Source organism: Pyrgilauda ruficollis, unplaced genomic scaffold, assembly GCF_017590135.1.
Source record: "Pyrgilauda ruficollis isolate IOZ18807 unplaced genomic scaffold, ASM1759013v1 scaffold24, whole genome shotgun sequence".
In the NCBI taxonomy this organism is placed as follows: Eukaryota; Metazoa; Chordata; class Aves; order Passeriformes; family Passeridae; genus Pyrgilauda; species Pyrgilauda ruficollis.
Genome location: NW_024523648.1, coordinates 10,096,589 through 10,105,385, shown reverse-complemented (window position 1 = coordinate 10,105,385; position 8,797 = coordinate 10,096,589).

Here is an 8,797-nt window from a genome sequence, read left to right as displayed (position 1 = left end):
ATATGGCTGGTCACTACTGAAGATGAGAATTAATCTGTTTAAAAGAAACACAGATCTACTGCTGAAACAGTCTAGAAGCTGGCAAGCTACTTGATAAATAAACTGGATTTCAGGGAAAAATATTTCTAAGAGTACCTTCTCATCATATCTTTGAGCTTTCATCCTAGAGATGATTTTTTCTGGCTCTCAGTAGTCCATATCTGGTCTAACTCAGACATGCTGAGAACAGCCTTTGACTCCCAGTTGCCTGCCCAGCTCGTTGGCCTGCCTGTCCTAGACCTTGGAGAAATCCTATGCTATACATTAGCACATGGATGTGGAATGAAGGAATGGGTTCTGGCTAAATTTCTCTGGAGAAGCTGTGATGTCAGCAGTCCAGTTTATCCATCCTCTTATTGCTAGGGAAATGCCTTTCAGACACAGGAAAAAGGAGGCCACTTGCAAATCTGTATGGCTCAGCAGATGACACTGTGAGCAGAAGCAGTTCCACCCTCCTTTGGTGAAACCTGCCAGGGCAGTTTATCCTTGCTCTGCCTCTCCCACTGGGATTGCCTTATTGCAGAGGTGATGTTTGAGTGCAGCACATGTATTTGCTGTGCTCTGATGTGTGGGAGGAAGATAAACTCTTCATTGCTCCTGCTCTTTTAATGAAGAATCAGACAGGACTCTTGAGACTTCAGTTTCCTGAGAACTTTATGAATGTGGAGTGGAGTTCTTTGATGGAAGAAGCAACAAGTCCCCCAGATATTTCTTACCTATTTCATCCTCATAATCATCAACATAATGATTTTGCTTTGATTTTAAAATCTGTTCTCTTGAGATTTCCCTGGAAGTGTGAATGCTGGCCTTTTGTGTAGTGCTGTTGATACAATGAATGCTTTCTTGGTGGAAGAAACAAGACTTACCTCTAAGTTTCACAGAGTGCAAAGAGTAAAAATTTTTGCTGGCCTCTTGTTCTCAAATGCAGGAGTTGAAAGCATGCTCCTGCAATTTTTACCTTCCACTGGATGTATAAACCTCCTGCAATGTCATGACAGAAAAGGTTATTCAGAACTGCCTTCCAGTGGGAACGTCTCAGGTACTTGTCACTGCAATAATCCAAATTTGCAAGTAGTGCAACTGTTCTGTGCCCCTGTCCTAGGGTGATTCATGCCCTTGTTCTCTCTTTATGTACTGGACCTTGCAGTGTTCCCTCAAAATGTCTTTGCTGAAAAACTGATCAGAAAATATAGAGGAGGGAGTGATGGTTCCTCTCTCCTCATCTCTATCTTTTCACAAGGGACTTGCTTTAAGAGAAACCCCTTAGACTGTTGTCTCAGGAGGGTCTATAGACTTTTTATTTTCTTCCCCTTCCTCCCTTCTGTGTTTCATCTTCTAGCAAAAACCTGTGCAGCTTTGGAGGAGAGCAGAATATCAGGGAAGTGCTTCTTTTTAGGAGTGTTTCCTTACCCTTTCAGTGCACTAACTCTTCATCCAGTTTTGCAGAGAGCTTAAGTTTTCCCGCTTTCATTGCCTGCCACAGCAAAAACAAAAAGCCAGCTAGAAAGCATTAGGAATTGGAGAACTGCACTCAACATTTCTGCAAACTCGTCCTTGGCCTTCAAGCATAGCAGCACTAGGAGTCAGTTCAACACTACAAGGAATGTGGGGCAGACACATTTCATTAAGCATGCCATTTTGTTTTCTCATTTCAGTCTGTGAGGCCATAGAGGCAGCTGGAGCATGTCTTTGTTTTGCTGAACTTCCTCTTTCTTTCCAGCCCCTCGTCTCCTGAAGGCAGAGAGCGCTGACTCCTGCAACTGCTTGCTCGGAGCTGTCAGCACATATAACCTGCTGCCCTTGGGCTTCCCAGCTGGGCTGACAGGACCTGGCCATGGTCCAAGCAGGGCGATGTCTCCAGACCCTTTCTGTCTCCAACACAGGAGCAGTGAACTTTGTTCCAGTTTTTCCTGGCCTTCTCCCAAACAGAGTCAGAAGTCATCTTGTTGAATTGCTTTCACATGAGGGGCTGGAGTAATTCCAAATGCACTTGAAAACAATGTTATAACCAGTGGTATTATAAAACATAAACATATTAGATATGAAAAATGCAATTTCTTGCTGCTAAGCCTGTGAAAAGAACCCTTTGGTCTTTTCAAAGTGTAATGCTAATTCAAAAGGTTAAAGTCATCCATTGTGGCCAAAGCTGAATGTATACTCTGACAATTATGTCTTATGACTGTATCTTCATAGACTTGCTCTTTCTGATGCCAGTGGTGAATCTGTAGTTTCATCTGCAATTAGTAACATGAGGTCATGGGGACCAAAGTAGGTGGGGCAACCTTATCCAGGATGGGAATTGGTCCATGAACTTTTGTGAAAATTACCTTAGTGTATATTTGTCTTTGCCCCAAGGCAAAGTACCACCTTAATATCCATCTTCCCTGGTGAGCCTGTATGTGAGAGAAAATCTGCAGGCCAAGAAACTCCTAGTACAAGTTAGACATTCAATTTAGATAGCTGATTAACCAGTTAAGTACCTGACTAGAGCTGACTAATTAGTGGTTAATGGTAAGGTTCTGTCTAACTAAATTGATCTCTAGTAAGCCTAAGGACAATTAAGAGCTTGCAATCACTATGATAATTTTTCCCCTGCATTGTTGCAAGAACCCCAGTTAGAGGTAAGGTGATAATTTAGGACTATTATGTAAGGCTGTCTCCTTGCCACAGGACAGTGCTTCAAGCGCTGCTGTAAATTGGGGCAATGTTATTCCTAACGTCTGGTGAAATATGTGATTTAGTAATCATTGATTTTTGGTGGGGGAAGCTTTTGTAGCCCTCTGACTAGTTTCATATTCCCTGTCAATTCATTGCCCATTGAAGCACAGATTGTTGCAGGCAGCCAGACAAACAGAAAACAAGCACGGGGATAAAGCTGGTGACCAGTGTGAGAAATGTAAACAGAAGGCTCAGAGCTCATTTTCCAGGTTGTCCACAGCCCTGGCTTGGTGCTTGGTAAAACAGAAATTTTCTTTTGGAGTAGTCTGTGTCGATGCCACCTGAACAGGAGCTTAGCTATGCACATTTTGGGTGCTTCTGTGACACAAATAGTCTGAGTCATGTTGCATATATCAAATATTTTGCTCAGAAGCAGGAAGGCATATGTCCACTCTGAATGTCATCTGACAGATGCCTGGAAGGCATGTCTGGCAGGCTTATGCCCTGATCATTGCAGATTGACATACTCACTGTAGCTTCTAATTGGCAAGAGACAGCATAAGGCCTTGTGGATTTTGATTTTCCCTAGAGGAATATTACTAATGAATTAAGATTGATTTTTGCAATTAGAATCTTTGGAACCTCAGTGTTCTCTTCTATTTTTTTTTTTTTAATTTTTCCACCCTTTGAAATTAAATTTGATCTTTATAGAGGTATTTCTATATATTTTAAGAGAGATGATGAGTCAAACAGACTACCTCTATCTATTATTGCAAGATATTTCTGTTAAGACACCTGTCATGTTTCCATGTTTGTTGCATCAGCTTATTGCTCACATACCTACTTGTTTATTACTCTTCTTGAAAAAGCAAGGATGAAGTGAGACTAATAAAACTATGCACACTGATACTTAATGTTCAGTTGTTAAATCAAAATTTAAAAGGCCTCAAGAACTTGATTTGGAAATCTTTTAACTGAAACCACATCTGACACTGTATTCAATTCAGACTGAAATAAAATCAGGTGGTTCAGATAGCTCCTAGAAAAGCCAAAGAAATATAGATATGGTTTACAAACTGGTAATATAAATCCATCCCCTTTGCTTTTATTGAGTACTTCCATTGCAGTTTAGCCTCTAGTAAATGAGAGATTCAAGTTTGTTTTACTGTTGCTGAAGCCACCTGAAGTGGGAAAGGGTTTACCGTGTTTAATTTTCTCTCTTTAATTTATTCCACGTTTTAATTTTAGCAAATTATAGCATTATAGCAGACTGTAATCCTGTTGCAAGGCTTCCATGTGGGTACCTTAGTCTGTAGGCTGGAGGGTTTTCCTCTCCTTCTGTTCCTAGAATTTAACTTGTTGCAAGTGGAGAGTTTTAGGAAGAGGGCTAGAATCCCACACTCACCTTTCAGGGTGACATCCCTCTTCAAAGTCCATGTCCACCTAAGTCAGGACAAGGATGCACACAGGTCCTGAGGCTGTTAACACAGCACTGCAAGTGCTGTGTAATGGGCCGAGTCTTCTCCTGCTGCAGCTACTCCAGCTAGGAGTCAGGACACCTTCCTGACAATGTGAACTGAAGGTTTGTCTCTTACTAACCTCTTGCTGGCTTGCAAAGCTCCTGAGCTCAGGTGTAGCTTTCCTGGCCTGGGAAGCCTTTCTGTTGGCCGAGCTGCCAGCCCTGGGCTGCCGTGGTGTGACCACTGCCAGCACACAGAGGGAAATTGAGGGCACTGCCCATCATGAGATCCCAGCTGCAGCCTGTGTGAGGGGCTTTTCGAGGGGCAGGGGGCTGTGCTTCCCAGAGACATGCAGAGTCATGGTGGGACATTGATTGGCTCTACTTGAGTGGCCACATTTATCCAGCTCCTCCTCCTAGTTCACCTGACTGTTTAGAAAGGATAGCTTTCCCACAGTAAACCTGCACAAAATTGAAAAGAATCACTTCTTTTGCTCTACTGTAGACATAAGCAGGTTATGCCCTTCTGAAATGTTAGTTTTGAAACAGTTGAGTACACTTGAGTGGATATAAAAAATCCTAATCCCTTTTCACAGAGTAACTACTCTCACTCAGGCTGGGCTTTCTTAGGAGAAATAAACTCAGGTTAAGTGTCTAAGAGTTATTTCTGTGTGATTTTTTAAGTGTCTTTCATTACACAGGGAACAAATTGTATTCTTTAACAAGAATGGGACAGAAGTCAATGCTGCTTTTGAACACTGGGTGCGGGTGCTGGCTCAAAACTGCTTGTCCAGTTTCTGGAAATGAAACAAATGCTTGAGTTAAAGTTACAGAGAACGGTTAGCTAAAATCCATTTCAACTCCTTTGGCACAAAGCACACAGGAGGAAACATTGTCTTGCCAGTTAACTAATGCTTCTCCCTTTGCTCCTGGTACTGTGTGATTCAAAGCTGTGCAGTTCCTCCCCAAACCCAAGGCACACATGAAATTAAGAAATGGCAGGAAAAAGGCCACGTCACAATAATTACTGTGATATGGTCTGTTATGCCCTTTCTTTCTTGCTCTGTATTTGAGGCTCAATGTTAATTTACTTGTATAACTCAAGGTGTTTCCTCTGCTTGTTTGTACTAGCTATGATTTCTAAACATCCTTGAAATTACTGGCCATAACATCTCTCCTCATCATGATATTACTTCAACTTGAGCTACTTATAGAAAGTGCTTCTTTCTACTTTTGAACAGAAATGGCTGGCAGCCAGAAAAATATGTATTTGTTTGCCTTTCTATTTTTGGTTTGAAATTGCTGGAAGCCAGTAGGTGGGTTTTTATTTTCTTTTTTAAGATTTTATTTTCAAACTAAGACAAATATTATGTATGAGGAGTGGCACATATCTTAAATAACTGGTTCTAGTAACAGGAAAATGTTCTCGTTAGAAATTCTTCTGAAATGTGGCTCTATTTCTGGAAATCTTTTCTTGCTTTCTTGAGTGGAGTTTTGTATCCTCTCCCATTTTCCTCCATGATTCTTTCACATGCAGAGTTTTATAGGAACTTTGCTGGCACCAAAACATTGGTATGTTTTCATTCATCTGGTACTGCACCGATTTATCATCTGCCCATTCTACCATCTAAAGGAAAATCACGCAGGGAGCTGACAAGTGCTTGTGTTAACCAAATGAAATCACCTCATCTGCCACCTAAACGGATACCTACTAACCTGGTATTTTTGGAAAATAGAATCCAGTGTCTGCTGTTGGACTGCACAGGTTTTGGTCTGCAGAAAGGAAAGTTTCAACCCATTATAAAATGAGTAGTCCAGTATGAGGTCTCATCCCATTCAGGAGAACCTGAAGGTTACTTAATTTTTATTCCCAGAAAATGCTGGGAATTACTTAACCAAAGCAGGAATCCAAGTCCTATATATTTCTTTCAGACTAAAGACCAAAATGAACCAAAAAATTCACTCCCAATTTTATTTATTTATTCTCTCTCCTGTATTTCTTCCTAAAACCTCAAAAACCTCCATTCCCACCCAACTCCAAAACCTATCACAACCAAGCAAAAAGCAACCCTCTGGCCAAATCTATGAGCTTTGTTGTGTTTATTTCATAAAAATAAGCTTGGATACTTCTGAGTTAATGCTACTTACTGCTTGTTGACTTCTAAATCAGTAAAACCAGTTCACATAACATAGGATTTTCTTTGGAAAAATTCTTTTTAGGGGTTGGGAGAAGTCAGAGGGTAGGGCTAGAAAGACAAAATGTTTGAAAGCATTTTTTTACTCTACTGCCAAGCATTATGTTATATGAAAATATAGTACAGAGCTTAAGTACACAAAATTTTCTCTTTTAACAGCTTTTCCACTGAGCTTTGAAACCATTCATGGAAACTGATGGCAATATTCTTGTAAGTATACTTGAAGCTACGATTGAGTTATTGATCATCTGAAGAAGTCATAGGTTGGGATTATATCCTTGTAATCACAAAGGCCATGAACAGCATAAAAGGTGCACAACAGGATCAGTATCCAAACAGGATCTTTCTTATGGGGCAGCCCAAATGGAGAGGTTGCCCCAGTTCTGCTATAAGGATAAAATGAAATCTACTGCACATGCCTGATGCTAGGAGTGCCCTCATTTCCAAATCCTACCCCTCTATGGTAACTGCAACCTAAGATACATGAGCTTAGCAAAGGATTTTCTTAGCCACACAGTCTAACCCTTGGGAAGCTTAAAGAAAATGCAGGTCTGTGGAATATAACTGTTGATCATAGCTGCCTTTGGTGCCTTCTCAGACTTACGTGTTGGGAGTCAAACTTCATGAGACATGAAGCCTGTTTTTTAGTATTAGTCCAATGCCCCTGCTTTTCCATGTAGACTTTTTTTTTTTCTTTCCCCTGAAACATCCTCATGTACCTATTTCACCCCATTTTTATTCCTGGGGACTTTGCAGGCCGCCCCTGACCCAGGACACCTGGAGCCTTTGGTGCAGCTTCCTCTGACTAGGAAGGGTCAAGAGTCCTTTAACTGGTGTTTGGGAGGGACCTGCCCTGAGAGCAGCCAAGAGTTTGTGTAGCTGGGTGTGAAGAAGGAGTGAAATAAGGAAATAAGGGAGCCTCCGTTGAAACTGTGGGGGTGTAGCAGTCTTAGACATGGTGATAACAGGGCAGTTTCCCCAGAAGGTGTAGGAACAGCTGTTCCTGCTTGGGCAGAGGTTTCCACAGAGAGTGGCTGCAGCTTTCCAAATCCCAGACTTCAGGGGGTGTCAAGAACCTCTCCCGGAGGCTGAGGGAAATGTGGCTGCAGGCCATCTTGGAGGAACTGTTCTGGGAGGTGGAGGAGGTTCGAGAGGAAGTGTGCAAACTGCAGCATCAGAGAAAGTGGAAGGGAGAGAGATAGGGTCTCCTCTAAGACAAAACAGCATGAAGACCATCAGGGCCCACCTGCAATGGAGAAGCAGGCAGTGTCTGTGCCCTCTATCAAAGTAAGAAAAACCTCTGGAGAATTGGAAGAGTGGAAATTGATGACTTCTTGTATGAAGAGGAAGCTCCCACCTCATCTAAGAACAGGTTGGCTGCCCTCAGAATTGAGGAAGAGCCAGATGCGTCCCCTAGAAAATGATGTGGTTCACTTGACTGTAAACCATGCAGGTCTACCAGGAAGAAAAGGTGAGACCCTGCAGTGTGTTACTCCCTGCTGCAAGGACAAAGGATCCATCTGTAGGCCTGACCAACCATCCAGAGATGTTTTCTTCCTTGGAGGGGCCAGGATCCAGGATGTTGTGCAGAGACTGCCAAAGCCTGCCCAGCCCTCTGATTTCTATCCCCAGTTGTAGGTGGAGAGTAGACTTGGATGACCTCCTGAAGTTCCTTCATTCTTAATCATACTGGGATTCTGTGGAAAAAAAGGACACCTGGACTGACAGAAACCTCTGCTGGAGTTGTCACTTCTCTCATACATTTTTGCTCATTGTTGGAGCCTGCCTGGCGTGGAAGTGGCAATGAACAATGCACAGTTGTACAGGTTCCTTTGCAACTCATGTGTTTGCCAGGTGCAGGAGTAACACATGGCAAGTTTGAAGTCTGTGTTGTTCAGCAGGATCACTAGCCCATGCTGTTCAGTCCTTAGCAAACCAATGACCACCAAAACAATTAAAACCTACTCTCTATTACCAGTCTTGCACAAAAGTGTATGTTTCGCAGTTATCCCAGAGCTTTCTGAGAACTACTGCTCTCAGATTTGCCTTGGTAAGAAATAGAAATGCATCTGTTGTTCTTGGCTTGTTTTTCAGTTGGACCTGTGATAATGAAATATCGCTTCCCATTAGGAAATTGAAAATTATAGAAAAAATCCAGCATTGCTAAAAGCAAAATCATGACATTTGGTTTAGTTTCAGATTGTTCAATGGCTATGGCTGCAGTTACAGTATATTCACATCTGGAACTCCTGTTATACCCCTTGTTTTATTGGTAACAACTCTGCCTTCCACAGTTTTCTCTTTGCTCTGTGCTGGTAAGAAGCTCTAGAAGAGTGAAACTTAAAAGTATCTTTTAATCAATGTTCACCCAGTTCCATGGATATAAAAGATTACTGACTTTTTTATAAAAGAGTTTTCAGTGACAGAAGCTTTAATTCACTTCTTG